Consider the following 19,372-nt stretch of genomic DNA (forward strand, 5'->3'; position numbering starts at 1 on the left):
ACATATTTTATATAAACAAACACACATACATAACACACATAAAGATTTAGGGGGAAATCTGTGTTATCTTTAAACATCTGAAGGTCCATCCTGAGGAAGATTGGAGAGGTGCTGGTTTACTACCAGACTTAAAATAAAAGTTTCCAGGAGATAGATTTTAGGTTTTGATTTAGCGTCTACTGAGTGTTTCCCATGTGCCAGTATTTTATTAAGTTCCTTCACATATATCATCTCTTAATCCTCACAACAAATCTGTCAGATAAATTTCATTACTCCTGTTTTGCATGCGAAACAACAGACCAAGATAAATAATGATAATTGGCCAAGTGACCGGGATCTGAACCCAGATGGTCTGTCTCTGTTCCTGCCACTGTATCATCCTGGCTCTTCACATACAACCCCAGTAATTATTCCTCTTCAAAGAGAGTTGGGATTTTCCAGGAGTAAGGGGCTGCCTAGGCCTGAACGTCAAAATGGCCTTCTTCCAGGACTTGACAAATGGGATTTCAAAATGGGAGATAGTTGACCAGAAACCCCTAAGATCTCTTCCAACTTCGAATCAATAAATTCTTTAAGCTTTCCCAAATTCTCTCCCTGTGTCCTTCCAGATCCCTCTCTGACCTTTTACACTCTGCTCTCAGCCTCATCCTGCTTCATGTCGTCATTGCAGCACAATCTTCCTGCTCTGGCTTCCCGGAGATTCTGTCTAGTAGGGAACAAGAAAAAGGGGAGACTGTGAAGTCAACTTTGGTTGGCTGTTGCTCACCCCTCTTTCCAAAGATCCTGCTCTGCACCCCTTGTCACCTCTCATTCTGCTCCCTCCTTTCTTAACCTCTTCTCTTCTCTAGAAATGGTGTTAACTCTATTGTTCCTATATCCTGGATCCTACAGAATACCTTGGGGTCCCCTCTATCCCACACCCTTTGTCCATGAATCTTCATTTTAATATATCATTTCTAACTGAAATTCTTATTTAAAAAAAAATTTCCAGATTTTATATTCTGATTGCATTTTTCTACCTGCTCAATGTGGGTGTTTCAGATAAAGACTAAAGAAGAAGATAAAATCATCTATAATCCCACTTGAGATAGATATTTTTGCCCAACAATTTTCTATGCACACATTACATGTTTTCAGGGTTTTGTTTTGTTTTTCCATAGTGGTAAAATACAAGTAACAAAATTTACCACTGCGGCCATTTTTAAGAATATACTTCAGTTACATTAAATATATTACCAATGCTGTAGAGTCATCACTAGTTCATTCCAGTAGTTTTTAAAAAGACTTTATTGTCTTAGAGCAGTTGTAACTTCATAGCAAAATTGAGAGGAACATATAGAAATTCCCCATAGCAAAATTGAGAGGAACGTATAGAGATTTCCCATCAACCCTACTCCCCCAGTTCCTGCCCCCAATCCTCCCAACCACATGCCCAGACTGGAACATTATCCTGTACCACGGTGGTCCATTTGTTACAACTGAATTGCCTACACCCACACATCATAAGCACCCAAAGTTCGAAGTTTACATTAGGGCTCATTCTGGGGTGGAGGAAAGTGGGACTTCCTACTCTCTATGGGTTTGGACAAATTAAAAATCATTGGTATGACCTGGAGAAGCCCACACAGACATATACACACACATAGTGTGTGTGTGAGACACAAAATATCATACAATATTTTCACTGCCCTAAATATCCTGTGCTCTGCCTCTCATCCATCCCTGGGACATGTTTTCACACTGTTTTGATCTCAATGTATATGTGATTTTGTTAACACATGTCCTAAGAGTATCCCCATGTTATTAGCATACCTTTCATAAGCGCAAAGTTTCAAAGTTTCATTCCATTATCTAACATGGTTATTTTTCTACTTTCCTACTTAGGATTTTTTTTTTTTTGGTATTATATATACATCACTGCTATGACTGAGCATCCTAATTCATGCCAGTCCAAATTTCTAATCCTTTCCTCCTTGGCATCCAGGAATGCCCAATATGTGGCATACACTAGAGGGAGCTGGGGAGTCTTGGAAACAATAGTTTTCTGTGTCCTGGTGAAGAATGAGATTAACCTGCTAAGACCGGCAGAAGCATTAAAGGCATTTGAGGGCTCCCTTCACCACTGGGCAAGCTATGCCTGATCTCATAATAAAACAACATGGGCATTTTCTTCCTCAGAACTCATGCCATCTTGGGTCAGGAGCAGACCTTGGTGGTTTTGGCTCACAGCACACGTGGCCATGAATCTTTCCATCTGTGGATGACCAAACGCTGACCACAAAGGCCGTGCTCAGTCTCTGAAGAAAGGGAATGAGAGAGGCCTGGGCCCCACCCCGGCCCAGGGAAACCACAGTCCCTGAGTGAGATCCAGAGCCCAGGTGGGCCTTGCTGTGGAACTCGTTGTGCGAGTTCTCTGCAGCTGCACTGGCTGCACTTGGACAAGGCTGTGGTGGGTAAGTGCCCTGAGCCCGGCTCAGGGTCACCAGCAACTGAGTGGGTGGCACTTCTTGGCGGGGGCGTGAGCACCAGACTGAGAAGGAGAAGGTGAGGGCTGGGGCCTCAGCTCTCCAGCCTTAACTCGCCCTCTGTGTCTCCTTCCCCTTTCTTAGATGATTCTGACCCAAGAGAGCCTGCCAGTGTCCATACAGCCAAGGCTGGCCTGGCTGGGTAAATGTAGGTGAGGGGAGAACACAGACAGCCCTTTTGGCCTCTTTTTCTGCTCAAGCTCCATCTTTCCCGGGACTGACCTTTCATGGTTCACCATGTCTGCCTTGATCATTTGTGCAGGAAAGAAATTAAGACCTGCTTTCCTAAAAGTGAAATGCAAGAACAGTTTCGAAGGCACACCAGAGGACTTAATGTGCCCTAGGAAGTTTGTGGGGCTGTCAGAGTCGGCAACAGTGGTAAGTCTTGGAGGAGGTGGATGAAGCCAGGTTCAGGGCCCACACTGTCAAATGCTAAAAGCAACACAGGTCAGGTTAAAGTACTACTTCCCTTACAGCCCTGGGGCTCAATCTTCACTGGATATAAAATTACTTGGGGAGTTTTTGAAATCCTCACTCCCAAAACAATCACAGCACAGTCTCTGCAGACAGAACTTATCACTGGAGTTCACCAGGTGATTCTACTGTGTGGCCAAGGTTGAGCGCCTCTGGCCTTAAAAGAATCATGAAATAAGGTCAAGGCTTTAGTGGGTTGATGGTCATATAAATTTTATAGCCATATTTCAGTCTGTACTTAGGTTTTATTTCTTTAAATCTTTCTTTATAATGCATTCTAGTCTTTACTCACAAAGCCAACTAGAGATCTATAAACAAGTTATAATTTTAACAGTTAAATTTAATGAGAAAAAATATCTTGTGTCATTGTGTTCTGGGAATTACCCTGTCTGGAGAATGCTTCCTCAGCTGGCATCCCCAAGACCACAATTGTCACCAAGCAGATAGGTGGCTTGGAAGAATGAAAGGAGAGGTTGGAATTCATCAAAGCAGAAACTTAGAGACAGGTGAGAAGCTGGGAGAACATCAGGTTTACACCCAAAGAAGTCTGCATTTAGGTACAGTAGAATAACCTAGTACGTCCAGAGGGAGGCCAAGGGTCAGGACCTCACCTGGTAGATGCCACCTTTCAGGAACCCCTGGGACTGGACGAAGGCTTATGTTGCCAGCAGGAAAGCTGATATTCATCACATTCCAGAGCCTCCATTTTCTGCATCCTCTTCTTGCTTCAACTTCCTCTCCTCTCCTTTGTGGCCTTTTAAAGTAGTGTGGGACACAGAAAAAAGCAGAGATCTTGGGATCAGATTGATGTGGCTCACAGCTGAACTCCACTTACAAGCTGGGTGTCAGTCATGAAGTTTAACCTCTTGGGGCTCCGTCTATCACCTATGAACTCAACGAGCAGTCTGAGAATGTGGAATGGGCTGTGTGTCAACCCCTCGTTACTCCTCGTTACCCAAGGATAAAGACAGAATCTCCTGCTCCCCTGGGATGTAGGATTTCTCTGCTTCTGCCCTGGGACGTGTCCCCAGGCATTGGCATTCCTGCCCTGCCATATTTGCCTTGCTCCTCTGTGCAAGAGATAAAGTCAGGCAAGAGGGGCCTCTGCTCAGGTCTCCCTGATAGATCAAGTATTATTTCAGCGCTCCTTTGCATGTACGGCTCTCTTTAAGTGAAACGGTCGTGAAGGCCGATGGGTCCGGCCTCTTGAACCACATGCGCCTCCTCTAGGACACATGGAAGGCCCTGGGATCCTGGAATCCGATTCTCTCCTTGTGGGTCTGGGGTATGTGGGCGCTGCTCCCTAGATCCGGCTTCCTCCAGATGAATTGTACCGCCTGTTGAGACTGATAGAGGCCGAGGCAGCTGCTGGGAGGAGGCGATGGAGACATCTGGTTGTCAGTCGGGTGCGTTCTCCTGGCGGCTTAGGACAGAGTCCACACTGAGAAGAGAAGGGACCCTCCTCTCTGTCTCACCACAGCTCAGTTAGGAATATCAATGAACCGTTTGGACTTGGCTCCCACGGGATGAAGATATTGCTCTATTTTGGAGGTTAGCATAGACTCTATTTAACAGGTTTTTTTTTTTTTTTAAGTTTTTATTTATTTGCATTCAAAACTGGGATTCAGGCCAGAGGTGTGGGGAGAGGGGGGTTGAGATGATTGACCAGAGACAGAGTGGGGAGCAGAACAGTCAAATCCACTGAAATACACTGCTGAGGGGAGCACTGGGTGGGACAGGAGAGGTCTGCTGTGCCATGTGGGTCAGCTCCCTGGTTGGGGACGGGACTCATGCTGAAGCGGCTGCATATTGCTTCAAGGTGCTATCTTTAACCCCGTTGCATCACCAGGGAGGGCCTGTTTAGCAGCTTCTTAGCATGATTTCAGTGGTATGTGGACTTCATGGATACTCTCCTCTGCAAATGTTACAGGCAGGCCCGGGGGAAAGAACACTGTCCTTTATGTTGTGAGAATTAAAAGCAAAACTGTCTAACTGTCTATTCAGTGTTCAGTAAAGATGATTGTTCTTTCCTTTCAGCTCATGAACATCACTCAAAAAATGCAGAAGTGAAGCTGTCTCGAGGAAGGGCCACTCCCTGCATCCTTTTGTTCTAGGGGACAACTTCATGGTGTGTGGATCTACCTAGGTTGGCTGTCATGCCTCAAGACTTCCCCTTGATGAGGTGAGCAACTTTGAGAACTGATCCCAAATCCCTCATTAGCTATGACCAAAACAATGACTTTAGGAAGGCTTTGGCCCTCATGAAGTGGCTCTGGGGAGAAGCAGCCTTAGGTAGGGCAGAGCTTCAGGAATGGGGACTGTGTCCAGTCTTCCGGAAAGAACTGTGGAGAGAGATTTCTGGGTAAAACAGCCACTGGGGATTCTGAGAGCTGTCTGCGGAAGTCCCTTGGCCTGAACTGGGGGCTGGTACCTGGAAAGCTGGCAGTGCTGTCACAAGGTCCAGGGAGGGTGTGGGGGAAGGGCAGCCTACTGGTCTGGGACTCGGCAGTTCCAGATTCAGAAAAACCTGACTTCTTGATTAAGTTAGAACCAGCAGAACTGGTTTATTATGAATGTGTCTCAAGCTGGCTGCAGTGTATCTACTTAATATTTTGAAAGTAAGGTATCATTTATTGACTGCATTTTAAACAGTAAGTAGCAGTGAGTTAGGCCCTCAGAAAAATAGTTGGCCGTGTTGAGATCACGTTGAAGCATTCTAATGTTGCTTTCTGGGTCACAGGGAAAAATGTACTTATGGCCCTATAATAGGGTTTCCTCCCATTAGAAAAGTTTCTATAAACTTTAGGAAATATTTTCATATTGGTTACTAAATGTCAAGAGCTGTTGAACCCACCTACCCATCAACCCTACTGATGACTGAACTCTGACTTTGTCTCTGTCATCTATTAACTATCTGCCTTATCTATCATCCTTTATCTATTTTTTTTTAAATCACCAGAAAAGGTCATTTATTTCAAAACAAAGAAAATTTATTTTCCAGTCACAGGAAAGTTCATCTGATAAGTTTGGCATTCCACTTAGTTCTAAGAAACAGATCTCTTAGAATTAATATAATAAAACATTCCTGATGCCTCAAGATCTCAGACTCAAATTTTATAAATATTTTCCACATATTCAAGTCAAGGAGAGGGCTGTCACTCTCAGAAACAAATTCTAGTGCTCACCTTGGGTGGCTTCCACCAGAAATGTATACTTGCCCTGCGGCAAAGTATAAAAGTCTTTATATATTTTACCATTTGCCAAATTTTATCTGAAGGGCCTGGGGTGAAGGACCAGTTAATTCACCCCCATTCCCACTCTTCCCTACCCCCCCATACATACTTTATTTTAACTCCCTATTACTTCTCATGTTATTTTTCAGTTAAACATAGGTCGGCTAATTTGGGTGGTAAAACACTAGTCCTTTATACCTATGGTTGGTATAAAGGCAACATTGTTTATTTGCCAAATCCCTGAGAGGCAAAAATCTAATTAATCTATTTAGGCTTCTCTTGGAAAAAAGTCAAACCTTTCAGATGGGAAACCTGGGTCGATGTCATCCGTGTTTTGCAACAGGGCTGGAAGGATTGCTGTCGACAAATCAGACCTTCTCTGCTAAGCACGTTGTGGGGTTCGTGCAGATTGGGAGGCAGAGAAGGGGGCAGTTCTGTCAGGGGATATTCAGGAGAGGCTTGGAGCCTCCACCACCAGCTCAGTGTCCGGTGCCTTCCACAGAGGAGCATCTTCCCTTTGTCTCCAGAAATGGAACTAGAAGAAGAGAAGCTGCAGCTAGAAATGGGTCCTTAAGCACCCCCCAAAGCGTGCTCCTATAATCTCCCAAAAATCCGGCCTGAGGGTGAGGCTCAGCTTTGCCAAGGGACCTTCTTCCCCCAAGGCTTCTCCTGATGGACCTGGCCCTCAGGTCAAAGGGTTCATAAGAACCCACCCCCCACACCCAACAGGCTTCCAAGGACAGACAACCCCACTGTTTGGTGCTGGTAGTTGGAGTGATGGGATTGGGAATGTGGCTGGGTTTATTTTCAAGCTACAGCTTTTCATATCTTCTGCAACATCTTAAAGGCTCTTGAACCCTGAACTGGTTTCTTCTTGCAAGGCTCCTCTCCCCGATAGGAACTTAGCAAGAGCTCACTCGCTCATTGGAATGAGACCTGTGGCTGTACTGCTAGAAAAGAGGAAAAGGAGGAACCAATAAGCCCTCATTCTTCATCCCAAAAACCTCTGAGGGAGACTTAAGAGAGCAGGGCAGCCCTGCTCACAGCTTTTGGCTCCTGAGGTCAACCAGCACAAGTGTTAAGCCACCTAGAGATTTCCAAACTGGCTTTGTGACACCTGCACCTTGCACGGTGGGCACATCTGTCAGGGAGTGGCAGGAAGGGAGCTCGCTTACTCTATATCTATCCCGTAGAACCTTCTATAACAAGATCGTGACCTCTCCAAGCTGCTTCGCAGCCCAATTGAGCATGTGTGGCTGTTGAGTATTTGAATGTGACTAGCAGGATGAACTGAAATTTTCATGGTCATTTCAATTAACTTACATTTAAATAGCCATACGTGGCCAGCTAGTGGCTACTATGTTAGCTCAGCAAAGTTTGCTGATCTTGGGATGCCGGACAGAGGTCAGCTCCAATGTCACCCAGTCTCCCTCCTTCCCACCTCCCCCCATCTTATTTCCCTGGACACTAGGCTTCTCCTTGTTCATCAGTCTGGCGGGTCCATTGCCCAGGCCTCTCCTCAGTTAACCCCACTGCGATGGCCAGACTTGAGCAAGAGACAACATTGCACTCTCTGCTTTCAAAAATTTGGGTATGGCTCTCTCTGAGCAGGACGAGGTTGGCAAGGTTCACTCGAGCTGAGTGTGATCGTCCAAACTGCTAATTTGCTAAAATAATTTGGGAAAGTGCTACTTAAAAACCTGATGGGAGGGAAAGCGAATTTCTGGAATGTGTGGGAGGCCAAAGTCCATGCTACTGGAGGTTATGTTTGCTAATTGTCTCAGTGGTTGTTTATTAAATGGCAATGGAATATTTATTCTCTCTGTCAGAGCACTTGGCCCAGAAAAGCAGGCTCATTTGCTGAGATTTTGTTGCTTCTGACCTAACCTAGAGATTCAGCCTGACTTGTGATCACCTGCAAATTTGGAAGGACATAGTCTGCATTTTTCATAATTGTGTTTGCAACTCAGACCAGAGGTCAGGGACATGGGCCTGCTGAGGAGGGTGACAGGTAAGAGCAGGGCGGGTATTGGTGTTTGGGTTAGGGTGGGGCATTGATCTCAGAGCATCGATTTCCTAGGCTGGCCAGTGACCTGGGATCTGGCATAAAGCAAGAATCTATCAACCAGATTCCCTCTTTGGGCCCCAAATTAGAAGCAGAATCTGAAGCTAAAAATGCCAGGTGGGGCATGAAAAGGAAGGAAGCAAGAAGCGGCTTAGGTAGGGTGCTCTTAGTCAGAGACCCCATTTGCACAAATGGGGTGAGCCTTGGAATCTACTTTTCAAAATTCTTCAGGGTATTTCAATGCACGGATAGCCATTTTGTTTTAATAGCATCGTGTGCTCTGTCACCTCCAGAGGGACACTTCTTCACTCATACCTCCCCTTTAAATCTTTAATCTAGGAGAGAGCTGGGCTTTTGCTATGGCCGGTACTACAGTGTCAGGCTTTCTATTTAACATTTCCTTGGCTAGAGTGCAAGAAGTGGGATTGCCAATCAAAGAGATATTTATCTTTGTGGTCTGGCTACATATTGATTGTCTTTCAATGACTGGTATAAATTAGTGTCACTGGTTCACTGAGTATGTCGTTTTCACCAACTGGACAGCATTGGGAATATCATTTTTGCATGGCCCTCTGAATCCCTCATGTTGTTTGAGTAAATGTCAGAAAATGCCTCAAGTCTACTTTAATTTGCATTCTTTATTACAGTTAGGATAATCATTAAGACCATGTTTCCCATCAGTTTCTGTTTTCTGAGTTTCCAAGAGTAGTTAATGTCTTGTAGACAACCCTCCTACCAACACAGTAAACCTTTCCCGGGCTATAGTTTCTTAACTACAACGTAACTTTTTACCTCCAACATGCACCACCCCGAAAGTATAAGTTGCCATGAATGTCCAATTATGCAAACCGTTGTAAGTGTGCTTAAAATTAGAGATATGTTTATATTGTGTTATAAGTTATTGTGTTTGTTTATTGCACTGTTGTGTTATGCTTTCCATTTAAAAATGTGTTTATATTATTTTTTCTTTTTAACCTGTTTATTCAATAACGACAGAGGTACATAGGAAAATATCTGAAAATGTATAAAGGAAAATGACAGTTGATTTTCTTTGATAAGTGGGAGTGTGTTATTTATTTGTTTTTAAACTTTATCTCTGTCTATTTGATATTGCCTGAGAATAAAGTTCCCAAAATCATTATGTGCTAATTTTATAAGTAGACAATTAAAACCATTTTTATTTTGGAAAAAATATTTCAATAAGGAGAATACATTATTCCAGCATCTACTATGTCCCAAATATCTCAACTATTTGATTTCATTTAATCCTTCCAAACATTATTCCAATTTTACAATTCAGGATACTGAGGCACAAAGAACTTAATTGACCTGCCCACAATTGTAATGTAAGTCATGAATTTCTCTTCAATTTTGGTAAAAAATACATTATATATGATTTACCATTTTAACCAGTCTTAAATTTACAATTTAGTAACATTAAGTGTTACATTCAGAATGTTATATAATGTGATGTTGTCATCATTATCTATTTCCAGAAAAGTTTCACCATCTCAAACTAACATGCTGTATTGATTCCAGACTGAACTCTGCGCCTTCCTCCCCCCAGCCCTTGGTAATCTCTATTCTGCTTTGTGTCTCTATAAATTTGCTTATCCTAGTTATCTCAGATGAGAGAAATTATACGTCTGTTCTTCTGTGTCTGCTTTATTTCACTTAATATAATATTTCAAGGTTTGGTCATGAATTGGAGTATATCAGAACTTCATTCCTTTTTATCACTGAATAAAATTCCATTTATGTATAAATCACATTAGTTTGTCCATTCATCTGTTGATGGACAATTGGCTTATATGGTCAATTGACTTTTTTCTACCTTCTGGCTAATGTGAATAGTATTACTATGAACATGAGATTAATTTTGAAGTACATGTTGGAGTAGATGCCTTCAGATATTTTAGGGATATAGACTTAGGAGTGGAATTGCTGGGTTATAAAATAATTCAGTGTTTAACTTTCTGAGGAATTGCCAAGCTGCCACAGCACCTGCATCATTTTTCATTCCCCACCAGCAACATTAAAGGATTCCAATTTTTCCACAGCCTCATCAATATCATTTCCTGTCGTTGCGATAATAGCCAGCATAATGGGTGTGGAGTGATATCTCATGGTGATTTTTACTTGCATTTTCCTTATGGCTGGTGATATCAATATCTTTTCATGTGCTTTTTAGTTATTTGTTTGTCTTTTAGGAAAAATAGGTCTTTTCAAATCCTATATCTACTTTTAAATTAGGTTGTTTATTTGTTTTATTTTGACATTTGGGTAGCCTTTGGATATTAACCCCTTATCAGAGCTATGATTTGCAAATATTCTGTGGGTAGTATTTTACTCTCTTGATGATGTCTTTTGATATATGAAAACTTTTCATTTTGATGAAGTCCAATTTATCTTTCTTTTTTGGCCAACATTTTTATTTCATAGCCAAGAAATCACAGCCAAATCTGATGTCAGTAAGATTTCCACCTATATATTCTTTTTTTTTTTTAATTCTCTTTTTAATTTTCTTACATCATTGTTAACTTTTGTACAGTATTTGATTCTTCCCCTCAGGGGTAGTCCACCTACATTTTCTTCTAGGCGTTTTATAGCTTTAACTTTTACTTTGGTCTTAAGGCACTTTGAGTTAAATTTTATACCTGGTGTGATATAAGGGTCTACCTTTGTTCTTTTGCATGTAGGCATTCAGTTTCCCCAGCACCATTTACTGGAAACACTACCCTTTCCCACTCCAATGACCAAGGCACCCTTGTTACAGCAGAACATGGAATCAGCTCTGTCCATTAACATATGGCTTTGTGGCAGAAGTGTGCCTCAGTTTTCCCTGAAGCTGTCTTTCTCTCAGAGTTAGAAGAGCTGCCATAGGCCAGGCCTGGAGAGCTCCTGACACTGCCTCCCAGGTGGGGTGAGGTGGCCCCAGGCGTCACCCAAGTGCTGTCTGGCTACCTGCCAGGCTGCTCCCTCCAGTTGCTTGCTGTACCAGCCTGGTTTGGGGACTGCTCAGACCAGTTTGTGAGGTTTCTATTCCCTGGGAGCTAGTTCCCTGACCGTAGTAGCACCTTTCACTCTATCTCTGTATTTCTTCTCAAATTCAGGCCCTCATCTGCCCCTGCCCCCACCCCAGAACTTTCTCACCTCTCTTCCAGTCCCTGTTTGCTCCCTGCAACCTCAGTCCAAAGCCTCTGGGTCACTGACTTCATTTCTCAATGCCTACCCAAGGCATAGGCCTCTTCTTTCTCTGGGCCTCTTGCCAGGCCAGCCAGGCTTTGACCCAGAAGGGTCCTATTTTTTAAATGGATATAAAATGATCCTTAATTACATGAACAGAAATGCTAACAATAACAATTTCATATTTATTGGATACTTAGCAGACATAGTTGACATATTTCATGCCATTTATTCCTCACAAAGGATGCATGAGGTCAATACTATTATTATGCCCTATTCACAGATAAGAAACTAAGATAGGAGGCCCAAATTCTGTGCCCAAGGTCACAAAGCAAGTACTTGGCACAGCCTGGATTCAGATGCTACCTCTGAGCAATGTTCTTGAGCTGGACTAGCACCCATCTGTGTGTGTGTGTATGTGTGTAAGAGAGAGTTACTGGTGGGAAGTATGGGGGAGAGAGAACAAATGTCCTAGCAGGACAGGAAGGTCCAGGAAGAAGAACTAAATCAAGGCCCGGGGTTGGGCAGGGATAGAATTAGTTCTCAAAGTTAGTTTGTTCCCACTCTGGGCTATCTAGTTTCAAGCACGCACTAACCCTTACAGAGAGGGGAGAGCAGGTTAGGGGCTGACAGCCCATAGCCAACCATTGAATTAGCTTGTAAGGAAAGTTCTAGAGCACACACCCAGGACCACTCAGCAGGTGCCGCCCCCTTGCACAGGCCTGGCTCTGCTCTCTGCCTCTGTCCTCCCAGCTTCTCCTGGCTGGACTCACTGATACTACTTTCCTAGCAGGCTCGGGCCTGCCTGGGTTCCTAAGGAATTCCCCCAGTCTGGCCTGCACAGGGCACAGAACGAAGAGGTAAACAAAACATGCTTCCACCTTCAGGAGTTCTCAGTTTGGGCAGGCAGGTGACTCACCAGCCAGAGCCCAGGAGTCCCCTGACACCTGCCTCTCCACAGCCCATGCATCACCATCTCACACTGGGTTCACCTACCTGTTACTTCTCAGTTCTATCCCCTCGCTCTCTGCATGCTAGTTCAAGCTGCCATCATCTTCAACTGCTCAGAACTTCATCCCTATAGGTGAAGGAGAACCACTGAAAGACAAGGTCTTTGAGAGCAAACTCTGATTTAAGGTTTGGTCTGTCTTCCCAGTGAATACAGACTGGCTAAAAATCTTGATGTGGCATCTATCCAGATGCGAAATGTAAGATGGCTCCAGTCCCTTGCTCTATGATTCTTAACAGTGTCCCTCATCATCAGCCCTGCCAAAAGATTATAAATCAGGGAACAACCAAGAGCTGGGTAAAGGATGAGCTGGCGGAAAGGTTGGGCCTGGGGAGAAAGAGGTTGAGGAAGGAGGCAGAGATTGCCATCATTGGCAGAGAAAGGTCCTGCCTAACTCCCCACATCAGGTAAGTCTCCTTCCTTCTTCTCTGCCTCAAGAAGATGGACACTAATCTGATTGGTCAGATTCCAGGGTGATGATTAGGTCACATTTACTTGTGTCTGGGGTCAATGAGAAAAAAAAAAAATGACACACAAGAATGTAACTCTAGTCAGCTACTGAACAGGAGGAAGTACTTCCAAAGCAAAGGCAGGCTGAAGGAGAGTGAGAAAGGCCCTCTGGGCCTTGGAACAAAGCCCCTGCTCCATTCCAGTTATTCAGAGACCTGGACACTTGTGACTCCCACAAAAACAAAGCACAGCTTGTATCCGTCCAGTCTACATCCACAGCTCTGTTTCCCTGGGGAATCTATCTAAAGAAGGGGAGTGGCAGGGAAGGGCAGGCCTGCGTGGCTCCATCTCAATATCATGAAAACCCCTGGCCTTTATTTCTAACAGCTTAATCAAAAGGGAGAAAAGGGCTAGGGGAGAGGGTGATGAAGGCATGAAAGGGAGGGCGTGGCCTTGAAGGTCAGAAACTAGCTCTGGGGAGTGAAGAACAGGGCCCCGCCCAGTGAGTCAGGGAGGGCAGAGCTGGCAAGGCCTTGGGGAAGGGCCAGTTTCAGTTTGGAGAGGGCAGAGAGGGAGGGAAGGAGGCCCAGCGAAAGGGCTGTGGGATCCTGGCTTCCAATCCCGGTGCAAGCTGCTGCCTACCAGCCATGTAACCTCAGGCAAATCCCACAGCTTCTCTGGGCCCTCATTTCCTCAGCTATAAGCCGGGGATAAGAACACCTCGAAGCCGGGGGTGTCTTGAAGAGTCATTAAATGTGGTCATGTCTGTGACAGCACCTAATAAACCATAAACCTCTGCACAGTATAAAGGCACGTTATCCTCTCATTCTTCCCTTGGGAATCAAAGGCAGGTTGCCTCAGATAAGCATTTGTCAATTCTCAGTAACTCCGGGCTTCTCTCCCCCTAGTCTTCCCTCTGGCTTCAGAAAATGCTATCTACTCCCAAGCACCCTGGGGTATTCCCTCAGCGCTCTGGTGTCTCCTTCCTTATGGGATTTTCTTTCACAACTCCCCTCCAGTAATTTGAATCTGCCAACATAGTACTAAAATAAGAACCAAGCCAAAAAAATTCTTTGCTGGATTCCATTGCCCCCTCTAGTGACTGCCCCATTTCCGCCTTCTAGCTTCGTGTTTTTATAGCATTTTGCAGTTTGTAAAGCTTTTTTGTATCAGCTTTCTGTTTTGTTTTTATCATGAATATCATAGCAAAGCATTAAGAGTAGTAGTACTCGCCCATTTTACAGATGAGAAAAAGGAGTCTTTCTGGCTATAATTCAGTTTGAAGTTCCACAGTTTTTTGTTTTGATAACTCACTGCCTCTCTTTGAAGCTAAACTTAAAAAAAAAAAAATGGTCTAGATCCACCATCTCTGTTTCCCTGCCTCCATTTTCTCTTAAGGCCATATAATTCAGTCCCTGTTCCCACCATTATACTCTCTCTAAGGTCACCCAGGTATCTAGCTCCTCCCCAACGAACCCCTTCAGAATCCCCTCAGAGGTCGATGGACTTCATTGCTCTCTGCCCTGCAGTAGCACACTTAGATGACTAACTCTCCATTAATTTCTGTGTAACTCTTCCTTCAAATTCATTTTCCCAGGCTTGAACTAGGACTTGAGTGACCCACAGAGGAGGTGGTCATAGAGAGTTCTTTTTGTATCTGTACTTCTACTCTTTGCTTGTGTAATGCTGGGCAGTCATGAGCCCCTCACTTTGGAATGCCACTTCCATGGTGTGCTGTGAGTTGTTGCAAGATTTCAAAAGCAAATTCTACTTCCATCTACCTAGGGCTTGCCCCAAGTGAACAATTTACCCTGGTTTTGACCAACTTGGCAGAAGGTAGCTTTTATATTTGATGGTGAATGGGAGTAGACTTGTCATGTTGTGACTTGGCTAGGTATGGAAAGTTTAATGTCAGGGCCCTCGGATAGAGCAAAGGGGTCACCACTTGGAGCTAGACTCTTCTGGTAAGTAGAGCAGTTGCTAGGGAGATGGGCCCCTGTGACAGTGTGGAGGTGAGATCTAGTTCCACATTGTCCAGTATGGTGGCAACTCACCCTGTGTGGTTATTTGAACTTAAATTAAAATATGCTGCTCTCTCATGACATCACCACCTTCCAGTCAGTGTGGCTAATGGCTGCCATGTTGGACAGCATAGATATTGAACGTTTCCATCAATACAGAAAGTTCTATTGGGCAGGGCTGAGTTTAGACCACTGGATAGGAAGAACCCTGGGAAGCGGTTGACTAATAGAGAGTAAGAGTCAGGTAAGCTCACCAGGGATGGCTAGTAAGGACGCTCAGCCCACTTAACCCAAGGGTGGAGAACACTGGAGATGTGGGCAGGGCAGCAAGGTGTGGAAAGATAGCCCTTTCACTCACTGAGTCCATGTCCAGAATGAATACTAGTGTTACTGCATCAGAGGTACACAGGTTTCCCTATGTGGGATGCATATTCTTTGGGGGGTGGGGAGAATGAGTCCTCAGGTAACTTGTGCATGGGCTGGTATCAGGGAAGAAGCAGGAGGCACTTTTGTTATCTCCAGAGATTGAGCTCTTGGGTCTAGACAGAGGGTGGGATAGCAGAAGTTCAGAATGGAGACCTAGGGATTAGATGTTAAAGAGGAAGTCAGAAATATGATTTATAGCAGAGACAAAGGATTTATAAAAATATAAATTTGAGGCTCAGTTGTAGTCACCAAAATCTTTCCTCTTTGCCACTTCTGGATCTAAAAGTTTAGATGATTTAACTCTCCAATTGTTTCTGTACAATTCAGTGATAAACACTGCACTGCTAATTATTTTGCTTGGAGGTGAGTCCTTTAAAGAATGAACAAAGTGAGTGCCTATTCAAAACAATGTTTATACACCCCATGTTTAGGAAAGAGAACATGAAAAAAAACAAAAGAAAGATCTAGGACCTGGGAAATCTTCATTCTAATTTGATTTATGGCTTAAGTGGAAAATTCCAGAAGATACATCTAGTTTCAGGGACAACTGAATCCAGGTAGTCAAAATAAAATCATCATCTCCATCTCTTGGCTCCATTCTCTTGGTATTGGTGTCATCCTCAGACTTTTTGCATGTGGTATAGGCTGATAGCAAGCAGTTCCACACTGCTTACACACTGCTGGTTCATCCATCCCAGTGGAAAAATATTCCCTTCCCGCAGTAATTTCATCAAGAGTGCCAAGGTTGAGCTTCATTGGTCTGACATTATTACTACCCATTCATGAACCAGTAAGAGGGGTTCTGGGAAATGCAAAGCTTGGATTGGCCACATCTGATCATATGACAATACCTGAGGCAAAGGGTTGGGTCCTTTCCACCCATCTAGGTCACTGAGTGGGGGTGAGAGGTGGTGGGCAGAGTAGTCCTGCAATGGAACCCAAACTCTTTAACCCCCCACAAAGAAAATGAATACAAGGCTGGGAGAAACTACAACTACTTTCTAGGACTCTTTAATTAATGTTATCTATTGCTTTTATGAAACAATAGCAGGAAGGTGGAGTTGAAGTTCATTAAACTTTTGGAGAGGTAGGGCAGACTTTGTGGACTATAGTAAGGTCCCAGTAAATGTTTATGTAAAACAAAATTTACAAGGGAGTGAATGGGCACATACATTAAGGTGTAATCTTGTTCTGTGCAGAAAATAAAGGAGTCCGAAGGAATGAGGGCGCAATTTTATGGAGTCTAGGAAATGAGCCAGCAAACAGAGGATAGGGATAAATGGCACATTTCTGAAAGGAGTTCCTTAGAGACCAGGCTAAGGGCTGTTTAATTAACGTGTAAAGCTACTCTGGAGGAAAGCAGTGCAGAAGGAACTCTCCAAGGTTTGCTGATGACACAAAAGTCCTGAGGAGTGAGAGTGAGGATGGTGCTAAGCGCTCATGAGCCCAAGAAGGGGTGCAAAGAGGTGGCAGCTGAGCTATAACCAGGAGAAAGCAAAAAGGTAATGTTAGGGGTTAAATTCAAAATAATGCCCATGAAATGAGCAAAGTCAGATACTGTTTATGACCAAGGAAAACACCTCAGATGCTGGTGAAATACTGAGGATTATGAAAGTAGCCTGAGAACAAAAAAACCATAAAGAGTGATGTGTATACAAACAGGACATACGTGCAGTTCTGGTCCATTCATATTGGGCAGAGAAGAGGCCTAAGAAAGGGCAAATACAAATTTTGAAGGTGTGGTTAAATGGATACAGATGACAGGAACAGGGACTGTTACGTCTGAAAGGCAAAGATTAAGCAAGAACCATGATTGAAAGATGTAACACTGAGTGCAGACAAAATGCAAATTTCCTCATCAAAGGTGGAAATTCTGAGGTTGAAACTTGAGTGACATGAATTTTAATCAAAGGGAGGTCTGAGTCTCTGTTTCTCTGTGTGATGGAGAAAACAGTGCTTAAGTCACTACTGTGATGAGGACTGATTGAGCTCAGTTAGGTGAAAGTGTCTAACACTACTTAGGTGTAGGTGAACCTAAAGTGAACTGGAGTCCCCAGAGGATTCACGATGACATGGCTGCTGGTAGCATGTGGCATCTGGAGTCTGAAGACACGATTATGAACTCAGGTGCCAAACTCATCTTCATTTTCCCGATCCGTAAAAGGCAGTAATAATACCTCCATCACAGGGCCATGATAGCCATGAAATGGGATCCTATATTCATTCAACATACATATATTTAATCCCTATTACTTACCTGATACCAATTTAAATACTGGGTGGGGATAGAAACATGAATAAGGCAAAGTCCTGTCCTCATGGAGTTACTAATGGGAGAGAATAATAGTGGATGATTACAGACCTGAATGATGCTTACTGTGACAAGGGTGAGAGGGCCATAAGGCTTTGACAATGGAAATGCACCAAGCTAATGTCACTATTGTACTTTATATTCATTCCTACTGGCCAGTAGCTAAAAACAATGTACTATGTTACAATCCCGGAGGTCAGAAATCTGAGGTAGACTTTACAGACTAGACTCAAAGGCTTTATTCCCTCTGGAATATCTAGGGTATAACCTGTCCCTGGCTGTTCCCAGCTTCTAGTGCCTGCCTGCATTCCTTGGCTCCTGGGCCCATCACTCTGACTTTTGTCATAGTGACTTCTCTGACTTCTCTGACTTTGACTCTCTGCTCCCCTCCTCTGTGATTATGTTTGGACCGACCCAGATAATCCAGGCTAATCTCCCCACTTCAAACTCCATAATTTACTCACATCTCAAAGTCTCTTTTGCCATGTCAGGCAACATATTCATTTATGTAGAACTGTCTAGAAAGGTTGGGGTGAAAATGACAATATCACCCATGAAATCACTTGATGCAGTACCTGGTCCTCTGTGAGTGCCTACTTTGGGATGTGTCCTGAATTCACCCTTCTCTTTTACTCTGTCCTGCCATGTCTACAGTCTTCATCTGGTTTCTCAAAAATCTTACTATTCGCCCATCACACCACATGGGCACTAAGGGAGTGGTGAGGAGCAATTGCTTTGAAACTCAGTGAATGAGCTGGTGCTAACCACTGAGTCTGAGCAAATCTCCTGGTCGCCATTTCCTCCTCTGCACAGTGGAGATAAGAAGGTTTATTCAGCCTTGCTGTCCTGAGATTTAAGGGAGGTGAGAGTGGAAAGGACTTACCACAGGGTCAGCACAAAAATTAACAGTGCTGTTCTTCTCCAGAGATTGCTATCCTTTCAGCCTCCTCTTTCCCACATTGCTTCTTCAGCAATCACAACAGCCCATTTCCTGAGGCAAGTTTGGGATTTTTCTTTCTACCAGAGAGCATTGTTTATAAACATTTCCCTCTGCCTCCTACATTCTCAGTGTATTCTATACAATTCATCCATGGGGTCTCAGTTCTACTCTGCTTTGGGGTAATTTGTTCAAACTGTACTAATTTCTCAGTTATGACTAGGTGGGCCTCAATTTGGCCATGTGTTCCTTATGAAAGTGTGTTTTTCTGTGTGTATTCCCCATCCTCACCTTGCCTCAATTCCAGCGTTTGGAATGAAACCATAAAACCCGGATGGATTCAGGGACCTTTCAGCTCAAGGGTCTTGAACTGACAGAACTTAACAATGAAGTAGCCCGCCCTCGCGCACAACCTAGTGGGCTCCCTCTCCTTTTCCAAAAAGGGGAAACTGAGGGCCCAAGAGGGCCTTCACTTAATGCTATTCTCTCTGTCTCGCCTCCAGCACTCACTAGGCAAGGTAAGACTCTCGGGCGTCTCCCGGCTAGGGGCGCCGGAAACACGTGTGTGCTCACCTACGTGTACACACGTGAGCACACCTACAGCAGCAGGGGGCTCTGGGGCCGGCAGGGGGCAGCACAGACCCGGCTTGCAATTACCCGGCGCAGCCCCGAGGGAGGAGGGCGTGCTGCAGTCCCGGCGGCGGCAGCAGTGGCGGCGGCGGCGGCGGCGGCGGC

The sequence above is a fragment of the Condylura cristata genome, unplaced genomic scaffold, assembly GCF_000260355.1.
Source record: "Condylura cristata isolate star-nosed mole 26May11 unplaced genomic scaffold, ConCri1.0 scaffold00006, whole genome shotgun sequence".
Lineage (NCBI taxonomy): Eukaryota > Metazoa > Chordata > Mammalia > Eulipotyphla > Talpidae > Condylura > Condylura cristata.